Source organism: Physeter macrocephalus, chromosome 16 (assembly GCF_002837175.3).
Source record: "Physeter macrocephalus isolate SW-GA chromosome 16, ASM283717v5, whole genome shotgun sequence".
NCBI lineage: Eukaryota > Metazoa > Chordata > Mammalia > Artiodactyla > Physeteridae > Physeter > Physeter macrocephalus.
Genome location: NC_041229.1, coordinates 66335510 through 66361712, shown reverse-complemented (window position 1 = coordinate 66361712; position 26203 = coordinate 66335510). Strand labels below are relative to the sequence as shown.

General features: G+C 35.7%; 1 protein-coding gene across 2 annotated transcripts in view; it reads right to left on the bottom strand.

Annotated features, from left to right (window-relative positions):
* USP47 (ubiquitin specific peptidase 47) overlaps positions 1–26203 on the bottom strand; it is a 128347-nt gene that overhangs the window by 88496 nt on the left and 13648 nt on the right. The window lies entirely within an intron of this gene.

Below are 26203 nucleotides of genomic sequence, written 5' to 3'. Positions count from 1 at the left end.
ACCTGGTCCCTCCAAACAGCCTGCAGTCTCCAGTGTTGTGACGCCTCAAGCCAACAACCAAGACAGTGGAAACACAGCCCCACCATCAGCAGACAGGCTGCCTAACATCTGTCCTGAGTGCACAGCCGCCTCTAAACACACGCCCTGACATGGTCCTGCCCACCAGAGGGACAAGAACCAGCTCCACTCACCAGGGGGCAGCTAGAGTCCATCCCACAGGAAGCCTGCACAAGCCCCTGGACCAACCTCACCCACCAAGGGGCAGACACCAGAAGCAAGTGCAACTACAAACCTGTAGCCTGAGAAAAAGAGATCACAAACACAGAAAGTTAGACAAAATAAGATGGCAGAGAAATATGTTACAGGTAAAGGAACAAGATAAAACCCCAGAAGAACAACTAAGTGAAGTGGAGGTAGGCAATCAACCTGAAAAAGAATTTAGAGTAACGACAGTAAAGATGATTCAACATCTCGGGAAAAGAATGCAGGCACAGATGGAGAAGATACAATAAATTTTTAACAAAGAGCTAGAAAATTTAAAGAACAAACAGAGATGAACAGTACAATAACTGAAATGAAAAATAAACAAGAAGGAATCAATAGCAGAATAAATGAGAGAGAAGAATGAATAAGTGATAATTATTACTTATTATTACTAATTACTTATTACTTACTTATTACTTATTATTACTTATTACTTACTTATTACTAATTATTACTTATTACTTATAATAAGTGATGATCTCTCTGGAAGAGAGATTGGTGGAAATCACAGCTGTGGTGTGAATAAAGAAAAAGAAAAAATGAAAAGAAATGAAGACAGTCTAAGAGACAACTGGGATGACATTAAATGCGTCAACATTCACATTATAAGGGTCCCGGAAGGAGAAGAGAGAGAAAGGGCCTGAAAAAATATTTGAAGAGATAATAGTCAAAAACTTCCCTACCATGGGAAAGGAACCACTCACTCAACCCCAAGAAGTGCAGACAATCCCATACAGAATAAACCCAAGGAGGAACATGCCAAGACACATATTAATCAAGTTGACAAAAATCAAAGACAAAGAGAAAAAAACATTAAAAGCAACAAGGGAAAAGCAACAAATAACATACAAGGGAATCCTCATACAGTTATCAGATGATTTTTCAGCAAAAACTCTGCAGGCCAGAAGGGAGTGGCATGATATATTTAAAATGATGAAAGGGAAAAACCCACAACCAAGAATACTCTACCCAGCAAAGCTCTCGTTCAAATTTGATGGAAAAATCAGGCAAGCAAAAGCTGAGAGAATTCAGCACCACCAAACCAGCTTTACAACAAATGTTAAAGGAACTTCTCTAGGCAGAAAAGAAAAGGTCACAACTAGAAAAACGATAATTACAAATGGTAAAGCTCACCAGTAAAGGGAAACATACAGTAAAAGTAGGAAGCAGTCCACACAAAAATATTATATAAAAATCAGCAATCATGAGAATACAAATGCAGAATATTGGAAATGCATTTGAAATTAAAGAGACCAGCAACTTAAAACAATCATGGGTATGTATAAATATATACACACACATACATATATGTGTGTGTATATATATATATATATATATATAAATATATATATATATATAGACTGCTATATCAAAACCTGATGGTAATCGCAAACCAAAAATCTACACTAGATACACACACTTAAAGAAAAAGTAATCCAAACACAACTCTAAAGATAGTCATCAAATCACAAGTGAACAAAAGAGGAATGAAAAAAAAAGAGCTACAAAAACAAATCCTAAATAATTTTTTTTAATGGCAAGAAGAACATACATATTGATAACTATCTTAAATGTAAATGGATTAAATGCTCCAACCAAAAGACACAGACTGGCTGAATGGATACAAAAACAAGACCCATATATATGCTGTCTACAAGAGACTCACTTCAGATCTAGGAACACATATAGAATGAAAGTGAAGGAATGGAAAAAGGTATCCTATGCAAATAGAAATCGAAAGAAAGCTGAAGTAGCAATATTCATATCAGACAAAACAAACTCTAAAATAAAGACTGTTACAGGACTTCCCTGGTGGCACAGTGGTTAAGAATCTGCCTGCCAGGACTTCCCTGGTGGCACAGTGGTTAAGAATCCGCCTGCCAACGCAGGGGACACAGGCTCGAGCCCTGGTCTGGGAAGATCCCACATGCCGCGGAGCAACTAAGCCTGTGTGCCACAACTACTGAGCCTGCGCTCTAGAGCCCGTGCACCACAACTACTGAAGCCCGCATGCCACAACTACTGAGCCTGCGTGCCTAGAGCCCGTGCTCTGCAACAAGAGAAGCCACCGCAATGAGAAGCCCACGCACAGCAACGAAGACCAAACACAGCCAAAAATAAATAAATAAATAAATTTATTAAAAGAAAAAAAATCTGCCTGCCAATGCAGGGGACATGGGTTCAATTCCTGGTCTGGGAAGATCGCATGTCGCAGAGCAACTAAGCATAGGCACCAAAAACTACTGAGCCTGTGCTCTAGAGCCCACAAGCCACAACTACTAAGCCCACGCGCCACAACAACTGAAGCTCGTTGCCCTAGAGCCCATGCGCCGCAACTACTGAGCCCACGTGCTGCAACTACTGAAGCCTGTGCGCCTAGAGCCCATGCTCTGCAACAAGAGAAGCCACCGCAACAAGAAGCCTATGCACCGTGATGAAGAGTAGCCCCCGCTTGCCACAACTAGAGAAAGCCCACGCACAGAAACAAAGACCCAACAAAGCCAAAAGTAAAAATTAAAAAAAAAAAATTGTTACAATAAAACTAAATGTGTACAAAAAAAAATTTAAAAATTTAAAAATAAAAATGAAATAAAATAAAATAAAATAAAGACAGTTACAAGAGAAAAAGGACACTACATAATGATCAGGGATCAACCCAAGAAGGTATAACAATCATAAATATCTATGCTCTCAACATAGAAGTGCCTCAATATATACAGCAAATGTTAACAACCATAAAAGGAGAAATTGACAGTAACACAATAATAATGGGGGACTTTAACACTGCTACTTACATCAATGGACAGATCATCCAGACAGAAAATCAATATGGAAACACAGACCTTAAGTGACACATTAGACCAGATGGACTTAATTGATATTTAAAGAACACTGCATCCAAAAGCAGCAGAATACACATTCTTCTCAAGTGCACATGGAATATTCTCCAGGACAGATCACATGGTGGGCCACAAAGCAAACGTTGGTAAATTTAAGAAAAATGAAATCATATCAAGCACCTTTTCGGACCACAACACTAAGAGATTAGAAATCAACTACAAGAAAAAACCTGTAAAAACACACAAACACATGGAGGCTAAACAATATATTACTAAACAACTAATGGATCAGTGAAGAAATCAAAGAAGAAACCAAAAAATACCTAGACACAAATGAAAATGAAATCACAACAATCCAAAAGCTTTGGGACACAGCAAAAGTAGTTTTAAGAGGGAAGTGTATAGCAATACAATCTTACCTCAGGAAACAAAAAAATCTCAAATAAACAGCCTAAACTTACACCTAAAGCAACTAGAGAAAGAAGAACAAACAAAATCCAAAGTTAGTAGAAGGAAAGAAATCATAAAGATCAGATCAGAAATAAATGAAATAGAGACAAAGAAAACAATAGAAAAGATCAATGAAACTAAAAGCTGATTCTTTGAAAAGATAAACAAAATTGATAAACTGTTAGCCAGACTCATCAAGAAAAAAATGGAGAGGGCTCAAATCAATAAAATTAGAAATGAAAAAGAAGTTCCAATTGACACCACCAAAATATAAAGGATCATAAGAGACTACTACAAGCAAATATATGCCAATAAAATGGATAACCTGGAAGAAATGGACAAATTCTTAGAAAGGTACAACCTTCCAAACCTGAACTAGGAAGAAATAGAAATTATGAACAGACTGATCACAACTACTGAAATTGAAATTGTGATTAAAGAACTTCCAACAAAGAGAAGTTCAGGACCAGATGGCTTCACAGGGGAATTCTACTGAACATTTAGGGAAGACTTAACACGTACCCTTCTGAAACTCTTCCAAAAACTTGCAGAGGAAGGAACACTCCCAAGCTCATTCTATGAGGCCACCATCACCCTGATACTAAAAACAAAGATATCACAAAAAAAGAAAATCACAAGCCAATAACACTGATGACTATAGATGCAAAAATCCTCAACAAAATACTAGCAAACTGAATCCAACAATACCTTCAAAGGATCATATACCATGATCAAGTGAGATTTATCCCAGTGATGCAAGGATCTTTCATTATCCGCAAAGCAATCACAGTATGATACACCACATTAACAAATTGAAGAATAAAAACCATATGATCATTTCAATAGATGCAGAAAAAGCTTTGACAAAATTCAACACCCATTCATGATAAAAACTCTCCAGAAAGTGGGCATGGAGGGAACCTACCTCAACATAATAAAGGCCATATATGACAAACCCACAGCTAACATCATACTCAACGGTGAAAAGCTGAAAGCATTTCCTCTAAGGTCAGGAATAAGACGAGGATGTCCACTCTCGTCACTTTTATTCAACATAGTTTTGGAAGTCCTAGCCATGGCAATTAAAGAAGAAAAAGAAATAAAGGAATCCAAATTGCAAAAAAAAGAAGTTAAACTGTCACTGTTTCCAGATGACATGATACTATACATAGAAAATCCTAAAGATGTTAACAGAAAACTACTAGAGCTCATCAATCAATTCAGAAAGTTGCAGGATAAAAAATTAATACATAGATCTCTCTTGCATTTCTATACACTAACAATGAAAGATCAGAAAGAGAAACTAAGGAAACAATCTCATTTGCCATTTCAAAGAATAAAATACCTAGGAATAAAACTACCTAAGGAGACAAAAGACCTGTACTCTGAAAACTATAAGATGCTGAAGAAAAAAAATTGAAGATGACACAAACAGATGGAGAGATATATCATGTTCCAGGATTGGAAGAATCAATCAAAATGACTATACTACCCAAGGCAATCTACAGACTCAATGCAGTTCCTATCAAATTACCAATGGCATTTTTCACAGAACTAGAGCAAAAAATTTTTAAATTTGTATGGAAACACAAGAGACCCCGAATACTATACATAGAAAATCCTAAAGATGTTAACAGAAAACTACTAGAGCTCATCAATCAATTCAGAAAGTTGCAGGATAAAAAATTAATACATAGATCTCTCTTGCATTTCTATACACTAACAATGAAAGATCAGAAAGAGAAACTAAGGAAACAATCTCATTTGCCATTTCAAAGAATAAAATACCTAGGAATAAAACTACCTAAGGAGACAAAAGACCTGTACTCTGAAAACTATAAGATGCTGAAGAAAAAAAATTGAAGATGACACAAACAGATGGAGAGATATATCATGTTCCAGGATTGGAAGAATCAATCAAAATGACTATACTACCCAAGGCAATCTACAGACTCAATGCAGTTCCTATCAAATTACCAATGGCATTTTTCACAGAACTAGAGCAAAAAATTTTTAAATTTGTATGGAAACACAAGAGACCCCGAATAGCCAAAGTAATCCTGAGAAAGAAAAATGGAGCTGGAGGAATCAGGCTCCCTGACTTCAGACTATACTACAAAGCTACAGTAATCAAAACAGTATGGCACTGGCACAAAAAAAGAAATGTAGATTAATGGAACAGGACAGAAAGCCCAGAAATAAACCCACACACCTATAGTCCACTAAACTATGACAAAGGAGGCAAGAATATACAATGGAGAAAACACGGTCTCTTCAATAAGTAGTACTGGGAAAACTGGATAGCTACATGTAAAAGAATGAAGTTAGAGCATTCTCCAACACCATACACAAAAATAAACTCAAAATGAATTAAAGACCTAAATGTAAGACCAGATTCTATAAATCTCTTAGAGGAAAACATATGCAAAACACTCTTTGACATAAATTGTAGCAAGATCTTTTTCAATTCACCTCCTAGAGGAATGGAAATAAAAACAAAAACAAATGGGACCTAATTAAACTGAAAAGCTTTTGCACATCAAAGGAAACCATAAACAAAATGAAAAGACAACCCACAGAATGGGAGAAAATATTTGCAAATGGTGTGACTGACAAGGGATTAATCTCCAAAACATACAAACAGCTCATGCAGCTCAATATCAAAAAAACAAACAATCCAATCAAAAAATGGGCATAAGATCTAAATAGACATTTCTCTAAAAAGACATACAGATGGCCAGAAAACACATGAAAAGATGCTCAACATCTCTAATTATTAGAGAAATGCAAATCAAAACTACAATGAGGTATCACCTCACACTGGTCAGAATGTTCATCATAAAAAAGTCTACAAACAATAAATGCTGGAGAGGATGTGGAGAAAAAGAAATCCCCCTACACTGTTGGTGGGAATGTAAATTGGTACAACCACTATGGAGAACAGTATGGAGGTTCCTTAAAAAACTGAAAACAGAACTACCATATAATGCAGCAATCCCACTCCTGGGCATCTATCTGGAGAAAACCATAATTCCAAAAAATACATGCTCTCCAATGTTCATTGCAGCACTGTTTACAACAGTCAAGACACGGAAGCAACATAAATGTCTATCGATGAATGGATAAAGAAGATGTGGTATATACACACGATGGACTATTACTCAGCCATAAAAAAGAATGAAATGATGCCATTTGCAGCAACATGGATGGATCTAGAGATTATCATACTACGTGAAGTAAGTCAGACAGAGAAAGACAAATATCATATGCTATCACTTATAGCTGGAATCTACAAAAATGATACAAATGAACTTATTTACAAAATAGACTCACAGACTTGGAAGATAAATTTATGTTTACCAAAGGGGAAAGGGGGTGGGGAGAGATAAATTAGGAGTCTGGGCTTAACATATACACACTACCATATATAAAATATGTAATCAACAAGGACCTACTGTATAGCTCAGGGAACTCTACTCAATGTTCTATAATAACCTATATGGGAAAAGAATCTGAAAAAGAATGGATATGTGTATATGTATAACTGAACCACTCTGCTGTACACCTGAAACTAACATAACATTGTAAATCAACTATACCCAACATAAAAATTCAATTATAAAAAAGCATGACTTGAACACTAAACTCTACGAAAGAAAAGATTAATAAAAATTATAGAAAAAGGAAATTTAAAAAAAGATCCAACTCAAATTTCTAAAGATGAAAAGTACAATATCTGAAACATAGAATGGATGGGATTAACAGATTAGGTACCACTGAACAAAAGATTATAAACCACTTGAAGACACAGCAATAGAAACTATCACAAATGAGACAAAGGGAGAAAAAAATCATACACACATACACAGAGAACAGAAAAGTGGGACAACTTTCTTATCAGAAACCAAGGAGTCCAGAAGAAAGTTGCACAATATTTTTCAGGTGCGCACAGAAAATAACTGTTAACCCAAGAGCCTATAACCAGAAAAATGTCCTTTAAGAATGACCCAGAAATTGCTTTTGTAACCAAGCAGAATTCAAGACATGCTCAGATAAAGGAAAACTAAAAGAATTTGTCTCCAGTAGAAATACCCTAAAGGAATGGCTAAAGGAAATTCTCTAAACAAAAAAGGAAATTAAAGGGGAACCTTAGAACATCAGGAAAGAAAAAAGAACACAGTTAGCAAAATATGGCTAAATAGAATACATTTTCCTTCTCCTCTTCAGTTTTTATTAAATGTTGACAGTTGAAGCACAAATTAAGAGCCTGCTTGGGGCTTCCCTGGTGGCGCAGTGGTTGCGCGTCCGCCTGCCGATGCAGGGGAACCGGGTTCGCGCCCCGGTCTGGGAGGATCCCACATGCCGCGGAGCGGCTGGGCCCGTGAGCCATGGCCGCTGAGCCTGCGCGTCCGGAGCCTGTGCTCCACAACGGGAGAGGCCACAGCAGAGGGAGGCCCGCATACCACACACACACACACACACACACACACACACACACACACACACAAAAAGAGCCTGCTTGATGTGGTTATAAATGTATGTAGAGGAAGTATTTAATACAATTATATTGTAGACAGGGGAGGGTAACAAGACATAAAGGGAGGTATTGTTTCTACATTTCAATTAAACTGATAAAATAATGACACCAGTAGACTGTGATAAACTTGTATATACATAGAAGAACCACTAAAAAAGCTATTACAAGAGGATATGATCAAAATCAGTATGGAAAAATCAAAATGAAATTTTAAAAAATGTTCAAATAACACAAAGGAAGGCAAGTGAAAGATAACAGCAAAATGAAAAACAGAAAATAAACAGAAAACAAAATAAAATGGGAGGCTTATGCTCTAACATGTTAATCATTACATTAAATATAAATGACCTAATCACCTCAATTAAAAGAGATTTGGGAGGGTAAATTAAAACTATATGCTGTCTCTAAGAAACTCAGACACACACCTACACACACAAAGATGTACATCCATATAGAATACATAGTATGTCAAATGCATGATATACATAAAACACTTTAAAAATAAATTTACATGTAAGATATATATTTCATGTAAAATATTTAGTATGAAAGTAAAAAAGGGAAAAAATGTAACATGCAAACATCAAAGAAAGCAAGAGTTAATTTTAAAAATTAATATCAGTTAAAGTAGACTTCAGAACAAAGAAAATTATCAGAGATAGAGAGGAACATATAATGATAAAAGGGCCCATCCACTAAGAAGGCATAGCAATCCTAAATTTGTATGAACCAAACAGAGCTGCAAAATTTGTGAAGCCAGAACCGATAAAACTAAAATAATAAAATAACTCTACAATAATTAGGAGACTCCAACAACTCTCTCTCAACAATTGCTATAACAACTAAACAGAAAATAAGCAAGGACACAGAAAAACCCAACAATACCATCAACCAACAGAACCTAATTAACATTTGTAAAGGGACAGAATATACATTCTGTCCAGATGAACTTGGAACATATTCCAAGACAGGCCATATCCCAGGTCATAAAACAAATTTTAACACATTTAGAAGAACTACAATCAAATAAGAGTATATTCTCTGTTCATAATAGAACAACAGAAGATCTAAATAAATAAAGCAACATAATATATTCTTACATTGGAAGACTCAACATAGCTTCCTAAACAAAAATACAGTTTTTAAAGCAAGTCCTATCAAAATCCCAGCAAGATTTTTTTGAAGATATAGACAAGAATATTCTGAAACTTATATGAAAGGGCACAGGAACTAGAATAACTAAAAAGATAAAGTGAGAGAACTCTGTCTACTCAATTTTGAGACTTATTATATAGCTACAGTAATCAAGACTGTGTGGTATTGATAGAGGGATAGACATAGAGATCAATGGAACACAATAGAGAGCCACACAGATATGCCCAACTGATTTCTGACTAGGTGTAAAAGCAACTCAATGGAGGAAAGAGTGTCTTTTCAACAAATGGTGCTGGAATAATTGGACATCCATAGGCAAAAAAAAAAAAAAAATCCTGGACCTAAGTCTCTCACCTTATACAAAAAGTAAATGAATATAGATCATGAACTTAAATGAAAAATGTAAACCTATAAAACTTTTAGAAAAAAAACATAGGAAAAAATCTTCTAGAGCTAAGGATAGGCAGAGTTCTCAGACTTGACACCAAAAGCATGATTTACAAAAAGAAAAATTGATAAACTGGATGTAATCAAAATTGAAATATCTATTTTGCAAAGACCCTGTTAAGAAAGAAAAGACAGGGAATTCCCTGGCGGTCCAGTGGTTAGGACTCAGCACTCTCATTGCCAAGGGCCGAGGTTCAATTCCTGGTCAGGGAACTAAAAATCCCACCAGAAAAAAGAAAAAAAGAATGAAAAGACAAGCTACTGACTGGGAGAAAATATTTCAAACCACATAATCGACAAAGGACTAGTATCTAGACTATACTGTAAAGAACTCTGAACACCTAACAATAAAAAAGCAAACAATATAATTAGAACACAGGCAAAAATCATGAGACACATTTCAATGAAGAAAACAGATGACAAGTAAGCACACAAAAAGATGGTCAACATCATTAGCCATTGGATAAATACAAATTAAACCACAATGAGATATGACCACACACCTATCAGAATGGTTAAAATTAAAAATAGTGGCAACACCAAATGCTGACAAGGATGCAGAAAAATTGTATCTCTCATAATTTCCTGCTGGGAAGTAAAATGGTACAGCTACTCTAGAAAACCATTTGGTAATTTCTGAAAAAACTAACTATGCAACTACCATACAACCCAGCAACTGTACTATTCAACAGTTATCACAGAGAAATGAAGAATTATGTTGACACAAAAACCTATACATGAATTTTATAGCAGCTTTACTCATAATATCCAAAAACTGCAAATAATCTAGATGTCCTTCAACAGCTGAATGGAAACAAACTGTGGGACATCCATACCAAGGACATTAATATGCAAAGGAACAAACTGTTGATACATAGGACACCCAGAGAAGCCTCCAGAAAATTATATATTAATTATAAAAGGCCAAGTCCAAAAGGTTGCATACAGTAAGATTCCATTTATACAACATTTTTGAAATGACCAAATATAGAAATGGAAAACAGCTAAGTGATTGCCAGGAATCAAAGAGGGGCTGGAAGTGGGAGGGAAGTGAGTGTAGCTATAAAAGGGCAACATGAGAGATCCTTGTGGAGATGAAAATGTTCTGTATCTTGACTGTATCAATGCCAATACCTTGATTGTTATACTGTACTATAGTTTACATGATGTTACCGTTAGGGGGAACTGGGTAAAGAGTACACGATGTCTCTTTTTTATTTCTCAGAACTACAGATGAAACTATAACTAACTCAAAATTAAAAGTTTAATTTAAAAATAACACATCTGCCTATCCTACTACTCTTCCACCTCTCTTCTAGAGACTAAAAGAGGATGCCTGTTTTAAACCTTAGAGTGGAGTGAAGTGGGGGGTGGTACTCCTGAGAACATGTAGCCGCAGACTGGCCCTCATGTTGATTTGCAGCCCCAATTCACACTATCTGTGTGGTATTAAAAAAAACCCACAAGTTAAGAATTACTTTGAAAATGGTTCCAGAACAGTAGTACTCCCAGATACATGGCAGAAACAATCACAATTTTCTTCTGAAAGAAGCCATCTGTATTCCAAAGCTCATATAATTTCCATAAAAATTATTTTCACAATTATAAGACATACGAACAGCTCAAAATTGTTTTTTTTAATCACTAAATACATAAGGAAAAAGGCACCACGAGTGAGAGTCAGCAAAGAATAAAACACAGCAGATGACATACAATAAAGTTTCAATATTCAAACTATTGGCAACATTATAAAAGAAAAATGTACAATATGCTTCAAGAAATAAAAAAGAACTTGGGGGCTTCCCTGGTGGCGCAGTGGTTGAGGCGCAGGGCACGAGTTTGTGCCCCGGTCCGGGAGGATCCCACATGCCGCGGAGCGGCTAGGCCCGTGAGCCATGGCCACTGAGCCTGCGCGTCTGGAGCCTGTGCTCCGCAACGGGAGAGGCCGCAACAGTGAGAGGCCTGCATACCGCAAAAAAAAAAAAAAAAAAAAAAAAAAGAACTTTGAATTCATGAGTAGACGTTGGCAATCAGCAGGCTTTTAAAAGTAACAAACAGAATTCCTAGAAAAGGATATAATAATAAAAGTAAAAACCACAAAGTTTAAGTGTATTTAAAATATTGAAGAATTAATGAATCTCATATGATAGAACTAAAATTTTCTAAACTTTTAGTGACAGAATGATGTAAAACATTAGAGCATAAGAGGCATGAAGGATACAGTAAAAAGGATACATCCAGAAGGGAGAGAGAATGGAAGTAGAGAAAATTTAAATACATGATGGCTAAGAACTTCAACAACCAATGGAGGATACCAAATCAGATTCAAGAAACCCAACAAATTTCAAGCAAAGTAAATACAGAGTTTACATGCAGGCAGGGAGAAATGAGAGATTACCTTTAAATAAACTAAAACAATTAGACTTTCAGTTGATTTCTCAACAGCAAAAATGGAAGCCAGAAGACTGAAGCATACCCTTAATCTTCTAAATAATAGTAACTGGTAGCCCAGAATGCTATATACAGCAAAAATGTCTTTTAGGAATGCAAAAACAATGATTTTTATGACCAGTAGATCCTCATTAAAGAAACCCCTAAAAAGGTATTCTTCTTCTTTACCAGTTTTTATGCTTAGGCACTCAGTGTTTTTTTTGTCTAAGAATCTTTTCTAAGGGCTAAAATCCCAGTCAACATCTGTCTATGACCACATAAGAGACTCCAAGTGAGAACCCCTCATTTGAGGCAGGTCGGTTCTTAAACCTATGAGAGACTTGTATACTAATCATCACAAGAGACTACAAAAGCTTGAGGCATCATATGCTCTTAGAACTTCACTGAAAGTTCGTGATGAAAGAGAGGATGTTTCCTCTTCTGTCTTCCTGTTTATATTATGGAAAATTATATTTCACAGTAACCTCGCAAAAAACTGTATCATGGGCAGAAAGAAAAGTAATCCTAGAGAGTAAGAGATGAATTCTGATCTAGCCTGACAACAGTGAGACATACCTGATTTCTACTAAACAACTATTGTGGTGCCATAATCATGTCCACCAGGAGGACAACTTTCTAGAAAAACCACCACCAGCTCAATGCACATGTAATGTCTAAACAAAGCGCTTATATGGGGTTGGCCAAAAAGTTTGTTCGGGTGTTTCCCAAATGAACTTTTTTTGGCCAACCCAATATATTGTCAGCTAATCATAGGCATGGAGAAAAAGACTGTTCATGGATTTCAGCTTTAAAAAACCATATTCCCTCTCTTGAGTCTTGTGTCACATCCTCACCCCCATGCCTCTGTACTAGATCTAGTTCCCTCTTTGGTAGCAACATTTTTACTCAGTGTTTAAATTCTGGTCCCAAAGTAGTTATTTCGTCTTAGACAAAGGAGTGTGATACAGGAAGAAATAAATAGCTGCAAAAATTAACTCTAAATGGATCAAAGATCTAAAAGCAAAAGCTAAAATTATAAACTATTAGAAGAAAACATAGGAAAAAAGCTTCATGACACTGGATTTCACAATGATTCTTAGATATGATACCAAAAGCAGAGACAATAACAACAGAATACATAAATCGGATTTCATTAAAATTCAAACGCTTGTGCACCAAAGGACAACAGAGCAAAAAGGCAACCCATGGAATGGGAGGTAACACCTGCAAATCATGTATCTGGTTAAGGCATTAATATCCAGAATATATAAAGAATTCTAACAAGTCAAAAACAACAACAAATACCCCAAAACCCTGGTTAAAAAATAGGCAAAGAACTTGAATAGACATTTCTCCAAAGAAGATATACAAAGAGCCAACAAGCATATCACCAATCATTAGGAAAATGCAAATAAAAAATACAAGATAACCACTTCACACCCATTAGAATGGCTATTACCAAACAAAACCAAAAACCAGTAACAAGCAAACAAAACCCCCACTAACGCGTTGGAGGGGGTGGAGAAACTGAAGCCCTTGTGCACTGCTGATGGGAACGTGAAATGGTGCTTCCACTGGAAAACAGTATAGGTTTTAGCAGGATAGCAGCACTATTCACAATAGCCAAAAAATAGAAACCCAAATGCCTATTGACAGACGACATGATAAACAAAATGTGGGCATAAACATACAATGGAGTATCATCCAGCCTTAAAAAGGAATGAAATTCTGGTATATGCTATACCATGGATGGATCTTGAAGACACTATGGTAAGAGAAAGAAACCAGACACAAAGGACAGATATTGTATGATTCTACTTAGACAAGGTAACGAGAGAAGTCAAGTTCATAGACAGAAAGTAGCACTGTGGTTGCCAGGGACTAGGAAGAGGAAGGATATGGGGAGATATTGCTTAACGGATACAAAGATTCAATTTGGGAAGATAAAAGAAGTTCTGCAGATGGCTGGTAGTGATGTTTGCACAACAATGTGAATGCACTTAATGCCAGTGAACTGCACACATAAAAATGGTTAAAATGGTAAATTTTATGTTATGTGTATACTATCACAATTTTTAAAAGTGAGGAGCAAAGGAAGTGATAAATAGGTGGGTAAACTAAACAATGTCTTCTATGTTTAAAAAAGAAAAGAGAGAATTAAAGTATATAACAATTATACCATACAAGTGAGGGTGTTACTGGAATTAAAGCATTCTAACATCCTTACACTATTCAAGAGGAAATTAAAGATAACTAATTTTCGACTTTGGTAACTGCATATTAAATTAGTTAATTTTAAACACACTTACACTAAAAGAATATAAACAGTATATAATGTCCAAACCAACAGAAAAAAATTAAAGTGGAATGAAAAAAATCATTTGAACCTAAAGAAGCCAAGAAAGAAAAGAAAAAGAAACAACAATAATGGAATAGGTTAAATCATGTCCCTAAAGATAACAGGTCTTAATCCCAAGAGCTTAGAAATTTTACCTGCTATGGCAAAGACTGCAGATATGATGAAGTTAAGGATCTGGAGATGGGGGATTATCCTGGATATGACAGTTCTAAATGCCTGAATATATTAAATAAAATAGCTTTGAAATATACAATGCAAAAACTGATAGTATAATGAAAAATAAATCAATCCAACATATTAGTATGAGATTTTAATACACATTTTTGATGGGTTTAATAGACCAAAAAAAACAAAAACAAAAAATCAACAACATTACAGAAAAACACACATCAAAATTAACAAGGCTCATATAACAGATACATGCAAAGACTATACTTAACAGCTGCAAATATATATATTTTCAAAGCACACATAGAATATTTATAAAAACTGACCTGATACTCGGCTTTTTTATAAAGCAAGTCTCAATAAACTTCAAAAGACTGGTATCATATAGAACACTTTCTTTCACTATAAAGCAACTGAATTAAATATCAATAACAAAAAGGTAACTAGGAAAATCACATAATTATAAAATTAACATATACTAGCTGGCGGGTCAAAGAAGAATAATGGAAAATAGAAAATATTTAGAACCAAATGATAATGGAAACATATCAAACTTGTACAGAATATGGGGGGCAGGGGAGAAGCAGGGAGCTTTCCTGGCAAAACAGGTGAGCCTTTGTGGTACTAGGCAGAGGTGAGATAGAGTGAAGGGCCAGGAAGAACTACAAAAATCTAGAGCTGAAAAAATAGTCAGTTCTCTGCTACTATGTGGCATTTGGGGCTGTGGCTGGTCTCCAGAAAGCAGAAAACAAAAACAACAACAAAATCTATGTCATGTAACTAAAGCACCAGAACAGAAGAAATAAAAAGATAAAAGCAGAAATTAATGAAATGGAAAATAAAAATACTATAACGAAAACTATCAAAGCCAAAAGCTGATTCTATTGAACAACAACAAAACCTAATTAATGACAAACTACTGGTAAGATCAATCCCCCAAAAAGAGAAGACACAAAAATATTATAAGGGGATGTAACTATTAGATACAACAACAACAAAAGATAAAAGAATGCCACAAGCAAATTTATGCCAACTTATCTGAAAACATAATGGAATGGATAAACTCCCAGAAAAATAACAGTCATCAAACAAACTCAAAGGAAAACAAAAGAAAACCACAATAGTGCTCAAGTCATTAAACAGATTGAGTCAGTAGTTAAGAATCTTCCAATAAGAACAAGAAAAACTTCCATGCCTGGATGATTTTACTAAGATTTTCCAAATACTCAAAAGATAATTTGATTTTTACAGAACTTCTTCACAGTTATAGAAAATGAAGAATACTCTAAATCATACTATGAGGCTAACATGTGATATTAAACTCTTAAAAGACTAATATAAGAAAGGAAAATTATAAACCAATACCACTCATGAAAACTGCAAAAAATGTGAAACCAAGTATTAGGAAACTGAATCTAGCAATGTATTAAAGCATAATACATCACAACCAGGTTCATTTAACATTGGAAATATCAATTTACATAATGCCACACATTAACAGGTTAAGAGAGAAAATCATGACAACATATACAATACAGAAAATTCATCTGAAAATAAACATCTTTTCATGATAATGCATAACAAAATAGGAAGAGTATTTCCTTAACTTGATAAAGTGCATCTACAAAAATTTACAGCAAGCATATTTAATGACAAAATGATGAAAGCTCTCACTTTAAGAACAAAGCAAGTTTGCACACTAGTCACTATTTCTGGTCAACACTGTACCACAGGGACAGTTTGATAAGGAAAAAGAAAAACAACCTAAATGGATTGGAAAGTGCAGTCATTATACACAGATGTCATGACTGTCTACCTAGAAAATCCAAAATACTTTTCATATAAATTATTACCATTAATAATAGCTTATCAAAGTTTCTATGCATTAAAAAACCAATAAACCATGGGCTTCCCTGGTGGCGCAGTGGTTGCGCGTCCACCTGCCGATGCAGGGGAACCGGGTTCGCGCCCCGGTCTGGGGGGATCCCACATGCCGCAGGGGGGCTTCCCTGGTGGCGCAGTGGTTGCGCGTCCGCCTGCCGATGCAGGAGAACCGGGTTCGCGCCCCGGTCTGGGGGGATCCCACATGCCGCGGAACGGCTGGGCCCGTGAGCCATGGCCGCTGAGCCTGCGCGTCCGGAGCCTGTGCTCCGCAACGGGAGAGGCCACAGCAGAGGGAGGCCCGCATACCACAAAAAAAAAAAAAAAAAAAAAAACCAATAAACCAAGAACAGATTTAAAATGCAGTAAAAAAACCTATTTACAATAGCATCTTATAAAATACTTAGGAATAGATCTAATCAAAATTCTGCAAGCCTTTTATGAAAAAAACTATAACATCGCTTTGTAAGAAATTAAGATCTGAAGAAATGATAAGGTAATGAAAGATGTGTCATGTTCATAAATTGGAAGATTCAATACTGTAAAAAAGTTAACTCTCCCAAATTAATCTATAGGTCCAATGTAATTCCAATCAAAATTCCGAGAGAGAGAGAGAGAGAGAGAGAGAGAGAGAGAGAGAGAGAGAGAGAGAGAGAGAGAGAGAGAGAGAGAGAGAGAGAGTGTGTGTGTGTGTGTGTGTGTGTGTGTGTGTGTGTGTGTGTGTGTGTGTGTTGAGGGTGGAGGGAGGACTAACAGGTTGATTCTTAAACCTGTACAAATGTGTAAAACTACAAGAATAGACAAGACACTCCTGAAAAAGATCTGGGGAGATTCCAAGGACTATACTCCTAGTGTGTACAGCAAACAGAATGATGAGTCTACAGAAAACAAATGACAAGACTAGCACAGCAGGGCTTCCCTGGTGGCGCAGTGCTTAAGGACCTGCCTGCCAATGCAGGGGACATGGGTTTGAGCCCTGGTCCGGGAAGATCCCACGTGCTGCAGAGCAACAAAGCCCGTGCGCCACAACTACTGAGCCTGTGCTCTAGAGCCCGCAAGCCACAACTACTGAAGCCCACGCACCTAGAGTCCGTGCTCTGCAACAAGAGAAGCCACTGCAATGAGAAGCCCGCGCACGGCAACCAGAGAAAGCCTACATGCAGCAACAAAGACCCAACGCAGCCAAAAATAAATAAATAAATTTATTTTTTAAAAAAAATTAAATAGAGAACTTACAACCAAAATTTGTGGAAGCAGCAAAACTGTCTGCAAATTGGGTTTCCAATGGTTCTGTATTACAGACACATAATATGCATAAAATATATTATGGATATATATAAATACATGTATAAGCATGAAATAAATTTCCCTTTTTTCTTATAAACCAAAAAAAATTTTTTGCCTATGAATTAAGGACTTAACAGATGATTTGACTGTATATATACTTACATTTAGAGAGAAACAGATATAGAAATAAAAATAGATTTCATGTTTATATACATGTCTGTGCATATTTTCTACCTCCTTCCACTGAGAGTACCTAGAAGCAATGACATCCCTGTAGCAATAAACACATCTAATGCCCAGATCTTGGTTTCTGAATACCATTCTCCACAAAAAGGATCCATAGGCCTTTGTAGAAATGGCTGATGTTAGTGTTAGGGCTAGGAAAATACACAGTTTGGAATGCCCTGCACTGCCAGAAAGTAAGGACATCCTCCAACATTGGTGGGATATGTCAAGAGGACACAGGAACCAGTTGAAAAGGCTCTCACTGGCCAAATATGGAATAATTTAAACATCAAAATAAATAGATGACTTGTTCCATTCAAAAGTTAACATTAAAGAGATTACTGTATAGAATGGAAAGTAATCAAATGACTAAGAATGTATATGTAGGTATTCTGAAACTTTTAATAGTATATCATTTAAATACGTCACATTTCCCATTCCCATTTCTGTTTAGCATTCCTAAACAGTCAAGCCTTTATAATAAAACATCTCTATTAATCATTACAATCAGAAAGTGATACAAATGACATTTTACTAACAAAAATTCAAAACTTTCTTAGTATCCACGTTAAGTCCATTCTCACTAGCATCCTCTATAATGTCCCCCAAATGGCTCAGTCTTCTTAACCATAGCTTTTCATAATATTTCATTTTAAACTCAAATCTCTAATTTAAAAAATTCTTTCACATATTTAAGGTTTGTATCCGTTTTTTAAGAAACAGAATTTAGCTCTTCTTAATATACTCAAAACAAACAAACAAAGATGTCCAAGGAATTGAGGAGATTAGTCAGGAGTACGTAAATACTTCAGAAAATCATAAAGATACAATATGAACATGAATAAAGACCACAACAACTGTGTAGGAAGAAACATAAGCAGATTCTTATGTGTGATTCTACTTAGCTAAGAAATAAAAACGGGTACTTTAAAATCTTAACTACCAAAAACAAACCACAGAAGCAGAAAGTCGAAGGTCCTTTAGGGAATTCTCTAAACAAAATATATTCATTCAGGAAAATAATTCATAATATAGCTGATGCTTTTGGAAGCACAGTGTGCTCTTAAAACTTCTAACTAAATTTTAAAATTGAATTGATTTTGGAAACTCTGAAAAGTTTCCAAAATGATTTTAAATTTTGAAATTTTTTTTACTGCAAGGGCTTTTACTATTTAAAGCACGTTTGATAATAATCACTTCCTGGTTTAACCTGCTTTCTTCATATATATTGAGTTTCTTCACATTCAAATCTTCATATAGGAATTTTCTAAAAGATGACTTTGTACCTATTCTAAAAGCTTAGTTCAAGGCATAAAAAAATTGTAAGTACATTCTACTTTACTATTTTAGTTAAATACAAATTCTGTGATAAACTAACTTGCAATATTAACAGGTACTTATTTAATATATCATGGAATGGATTTTCTGAACTTAAACTAATATGGAACATGATAACATCAACTGCCTGTCAACATATAACATTTGTTTTTAAAATTTTGTAAAAATACATAGTTTCATACCTGCCTTTGTGCTCTAGTATTAAGGTGTCCCTCAGACTCCTGCATTCCACTTCCTTCTAAAATACCCATAAATCAAGCTCCCAGAACCCCCATAATATAATCAGAAAACTAAATAACGAAAACTCTGTAACATTTTTTCTTGTAACAGATTACATTAAGTACTCATTCGATTGATTAGTAGAAAAGTAACAATGTAAAGTTTCAGCACTTTAAAAGAGTAGTTTACAATCTATTTAACTAAGATCAACATATTTCACTTGATAGTTAAGAAGCAATCAATCAGATGACTCATCACACACGACAAAGAACTATAATACATATATTTAAAGATGGATGAACCTTTGGACATCAGATCAAGCTCCTTATTTTACAGATGAACAACAAATTATGAAACCTGAAGTGACCTGCCTAAGGTCACATATGAGCACAGATCTCCTAAGAAATACAAGCATTCTGATGACTTCATAATGTTGAAAATATTTGTGTCATTAAAATTATAATAGTATTTTTCCTCTCATTTCTATCCTAACCCCATTCCCACTTTTGCCATACTCCTTTTAACTAGTTGTTCTACTACTGTTAATGGGTAACCCACTGTTTAGGCATCTATACTTAGAAACTAAACAAACTACTCTCAGGAGGGTATATAATATATCCTTTACTATTCCTGTTATCTTTATTTTTGATTACAGCTAAGTTTCCTTTTGTGAGTAGGCTGTTCTTGACAAGCACTGACTCAGCTTGTGATACAAATGACTTGTTTACAAGTCTTGAATGTTCTACTGCATTACTAAATCAAAGTAGATTTTTATGTTATGTGTTATCATGCTTTTTATTTAGAAGCATGGATAATAAATTTTATAATACCCTGAACATGAAATTATACAAATGAAAAAAATGTTAAGGTTATTTAAAACAATTTAAAGATTTTATTTCCTACTGGAATGGTCTACAGTGCAAAGAGCAATGTAGTGCAGAGGCAAAGGATCTAGGCTAGAACCCTTAGGTCAAGGTGGCTACTTTTCTGTTAGCCGTGTAATCCGATGCAAGTCACTTATCTCTGACTCTCATGGTTCACAAAGAGTTTTTCTGAAGATCAAGAGAGAACATCTTAAAAATGCTCCATAAATGGTAATAATAATATAGTATCATACAAAATGTATTATCATAGAACTGTCAGCTACCATCCTTATAACAGACTTAAGAAATATACAATTCTCAGACTTCCCTGGTGGCGCAGTGGTTAAGAATCTTCCTGCCAATGCAGGGGACATGGGTTCAAGCCCTGGTCCAGAAAGATCCCACATGCTGCGGAGCAGCTAAGCCCGTGAGCCTCAACTACTGAGCCTGCGCTGTAGAGCCCAAGAGACACAGCTACTGAAGCCTGCACACCTCAACAAAGCCCCCGCTTGCCACAACTAGAGAAAGCCCGTGTGCAGCAACGAATACCCAATGCAGCCAAAAATAAATAAATTAATTTTTTTTAAAAGTGTTAAAGAAAGAAATATATAATTCTCAACTATAATATTTACATTATAATTTATATTATTTAAAATTTCAGAAGATGATCTTTTTTGGGTATAGAAATTTCATCAGACAGGAAAGATCTGCAAAGATCTTTGTTTTTTGATCACACAGCCTTCTTACAAAATTTAAAAACCTACTACTGAGGGGCTTCCCTGGTTGGCACAGTGGTTAGGAATCCGCCTGCCAATGCAGGGGACACGGGTTCGAGCCCTGTTCCAGGAAGATCCCATGTACCACGGAGCAACTAAGCCCGTGTGCCACAACTACTGAGCCTGCGCTCTAGAGCCCGCGAGCCACAGCTACTGAGCCTAACTAAGTGCCACAACTACTGAAGCCGGTGCACCTAGAGCCCGTGCTCTGCAACAAGAGAAGCCACAGCAATGAGAAGCTCATGCACTGCAATGAAGAGTAGCCCCCGCTTGCCGCAACTAGAGAAAGCCCACACGCAGTGACAAAGACCCAGTGCAGCCAAAAATAAATAAATTTATTTAAAAAAAAAAACAACCTACTACTGAAAAAGAAGCAAAAAACTACTACTAAAAAGTTTATGTAGATTTATAATTTAGAGACAAATCTTATACCTTATCTAGTCCAACTCCCTCATTTCAGATGAAGAAAGAAGAAAAAAAAGAAAGGCCCAGAAAGGATAAGCAACGCAAAGTCAAACCAATGCATTTTCTGATTCCCAAACCATTATCCTCTCCACCAGATAGCTAATATATAAACCCTTTTCTCAAGAAGCCTGTCAAAATTACAGCCATACTCTTTAACACAATTACCAGTTTTCTCTATGTAAATCATCAACTCCTTGAGAACAGGTACTCTTTTTACTTCTCTCTCTCCTATCAGTACTAGCAAAACTTTAAATATGTAATATTCAAATAAAATATCATTTTAAAAAATCAGGCTTGGGCTTCCCTGGTGGCGTGGTGGTTGAGAATCCGCCTGCCGATGCAGGGGACACGGGCTCGTGCCCCAATCCGGGAAGATCCCACATGCCGCAGAGCGGCTGGGCCCGTGAGCCATGGCCGCTGAGCCTGCGCGTCCGCAGCCTGTGCTCCGCAATGGGAGAGGCCACAACAGTGAGAGGCCCACGTACCACAAAAAAAAAAAAAAAAAAAAAAAAAAAAAAAAATCAGGCTTAATAAAAAACTTCAAGTACATGAAAAGATACACTACATCACTAGTCATTAAGAAATGCAAATTCAAACTACAGAGATATCCCTACACACTAACTAGAAATGATTAAAAAACTAAACTGAAAAATATTGACATTGCCAAGTACCAACATGGAGGCAGAGCGATTGGAATGTGCGTACATTGCTCAATGGAATGCAAAATGGTACAGCCATTTCAGAAAAGAGTTTGGCAGTTTCTTACGAAGTTAAACACGCACTTACCATATGAAAACATATGTCTACCAAAAAAAAAGCTGTACACAGATATTTGTAGCAGCTTATTCAGAATCACCAAAACTTGGAAATAACTCAAATGTCCATCAGTTAATGAATGGATAAACAAATTGTGACACTGGACAATAGAAAGGAAGCCTAGTGATACAAGAGATAACATAGATAAACATCGTAGTTTTATGCTAGATGAAAGCCAGACTCAAAATGCTACATACTATTTGAATTCCAGTTATATGAGGAAAAGGCAAAACATGAGGGCAGAAAACAGATCAGTGGTTGCAGAGCCTAGAGGTGGGAGGTGGGGTTGATTATAAGAGGCATGAGAAAACTTTTTTAAGGTGATGGAGATGTTCTATATCTTGACTGTGGTGGTGGTTATACAACTGTATAAGTTTGTCAAAATTCATAAAACTGTATTCCTTAAAGGAGCAAATTTTACTGTATATAAATTATACCTCAGTAAACTTGACTTTTTCAAAAAAGTCTCATTCTAGCTCTTCCACTACCTGAGACATTAAGTAAGTTATGGGGTTTTTACAGCCTTCATGTTTTCCTCCCCTATAAATGAAGGAGCTGTAATACCTAACTACTACCTCCCTTCCAGTGTTAAATCATATTACTGAATTGTAGAAATATTTTCTGCATCACTGTCTATTTTTCTTAGAATTTAAAAAATCATATTTGTGTTATGTTAATGGTAAATAATGTAATAGTAAATAAATATTTCAAGACGTGAATTTAAGATGTCAAAATTAAAGCAGTAATATTTCTTAGATGTCTTTTTTTTTTGATATGGACCATTTTTAAAGTCTTTACTGAATTTGTTACAATATTGCTTCTGTTTTTATGCTTTGGTTTTTTGGCCACGAGGCATGTGCGATCTTAGCTCCCCAATCAAGGACTGAACCAGCACCCCCTGCACTGGAAAGCAAAGTCTTAACCTCTGGGCCACCAGGGAAATCCCTTAGATGTCTCTTAATAAGAGACTTCATTGTTAGGTATCTACTTTTTCACCAATTCCCTTTCATTACCACAAGTGCTATAAATAAAGTAATAAATTATACAACTTGGTGTACGTAAAATTAAAGGAAACAAAATTAAAATACCTAAACACATAAAAAGGTAGACATTTTATATCTATAAAATGGAAGAAATGTATATGAATTCATAGATAGTTTATGTATTGATACATTTACTAAAGCAATACGTATCTTTTACCAGGTAAGCCATACAAAAATTCTACTTTCTAATGCAACCCGGAACTGGGGTTGTAATCAAGAGCTCCTCTCAGTAAAATATTAAAGTCAATTGAATTTGGAGCACTGGGGAAATCCTTGGGAAGATTTCATTAATCCCCTATTAACACTCCTTGTGGTGTTCTCAGTTGCTGCTGCTGCTGCTGCAGCAGCCAACAGTCACCACTCTAGAACCAGTGCCACTTCTAGCCTGTTGAGCTGCCGAAAAGAAGGGGGGTAATAAACAGGGAGTTCTCTATACTATGGCTCCTACCAAGACAAATGCCTGTAAACAGCCAGTGGTAAAGCACTCAAGAAAGCAACCAGCTACAAAAGTCACTCACAAGAATATGTCTTATACTGAAAAGGTGAAGAAACCACATTTTTACAAGCCTCATACTGCGGCTGTCCCTGAAGTACACTGAACTTCTCACTTGCAAGTGTTCAGGACTTCAAACCAGATCTACACTACCAAAGTGCAACTACTGGCACATTTCTGGAGGCAAATGAGGCCTATCTAGTTAGCCTATTTGAAGATACCTACCTGTGTGTTATCCATATCAAATATGTAACAATTATGCCAAAGGATATCCTGCCAGGATGACTCAAATGTGGAGAATGCACTTAAGATGCATTATGAAGGGAAACATTTTATTCTTAAAAGAACAAACAGAAAAAAGTACCTAATTATATGACTGCAAATGAAAAAAAAAAAGCAGGTGAGAGAATAGGTATTACAGCAAATTCCACCTTGCCCCATTTTCGTCTGTGTGTAAATGTTTAATATTAATGCAGCGATATAAAACATTCATGCAAGTAAACAATGTTTCAGCGAACAAGTTTCACTGAATTTGTTTGTAACAATTATAAACAAATCTGTTAACGTTTTCTGCCAAAAAAACATTTCGTGCCCACTAATGTCTGCACAATAAAAACCTAAATTCCTTTTAGGTATACAAAGCCTTCAGAATTTTAAAACACAATCTGCCAGAACTATCTTCTCTCACTCAACCCCAGGCACCCCATGCATTTACCCCAAACTTTCTGCCACTTTTAAAATGCATTACAGACTTGTGTGTTTTAAATGCCATTTCTCCTAACTAAAAGCTCTTACTTCCTTCTTTACTTGGCAGTCAAGTCATCCTTTGTGACCTAATTTAAGTGTTACATTCTCACAGGATCCCCTAGATAAAGCTGGTAGCTCCCTCCTCTATGGTCCCACTTTATTTCCAAATTATGCATTTGCCTCATTACAAATTTTTGTCTCCCAGACTAGACTAGCATCTAGAACTAGGTCACATTCCTTATTCATCTTTGATTCTCTGGTTCTTGGCAGCTACTAACTCAATGCTTAACTGAATGAATTCGACACCACCCAGAGCTATGGAAATCTACATTAAGAATAATTAAAGCGTATTTATGATGAAATAAAAATAGGTAATATCATTTGAAACAAGAAAGGTATTTATAGTCAAACTACAATGCTTTGGTTATATTAGAAAATTTCACTTAGGTGATAAATGAGGTTCATGGTTTTCCTAAAGCTAAACCAAAAGTACTGGACTCACTGTATACAGAAAGATTTAAATTCCAGATCTTTTTTCTTAATTATGTCACTTAGCCCTTAATTTTTCTCTACTGGAAAGCCACTATATTTCTGCTAATATTTGAATGACTCTGCAAGTCTTATAGCAGTCAATTACACAGCATCAACTCTAAAGCACAATCAGTAATACAACTAACAAAAATAGACAGGTTAATTGGTTCTTCTATCCATGTCAACTGGTTATACTCTAGAGTTTTTGAAAATCAGAATTATCAAACACATAAAGTTCTCCAGGAAACAAACTATTCTTAACATGAATCCTGCTTTAAAATAACATTTCACACTGAAACTTATAAACAAATAACTTGTTAATCTAGTAAGTTATTTCAACAAATATCTATATATACTAAACCGATTTTTCTTAGGATCTCATTAGACTAAAAAGTTTCATTTGTACTTTGTCACATGTTTCAACTATCAAAAAGTAGTAAAAACAGGTCTTACTTGATAATATAAAAGAACCTGTCAAATCTAACAATCATTTAGGATTTATGCTGACAGGTCATATCAGATCCCTGACTTCAAACAACTAAGCATATTTAATAACTAAAATATGACTTCATTTTTATTTAATCAATACATATTGGACAACAACAATGTACAGTACATTATGCTGGCCCCTAGGGAGAATACAGGATGAAGGTAATAACAGTAATGAAGGTAGTAACACTTATTATGACAGATAACATTTATAAGAGTGCTTATTAAGTGGAAGACACTTTGTATGTATTAACTCATTAACTGTTCCCAACAACCCTAGGAGGTAGTTACTAGTATCCTCATTTAACTTAGGTAATGGTAGGTTAAATAACTTGCCCAAGGTCACAAAACCGGTACTTGAACCCAGGCACTCTGACTGT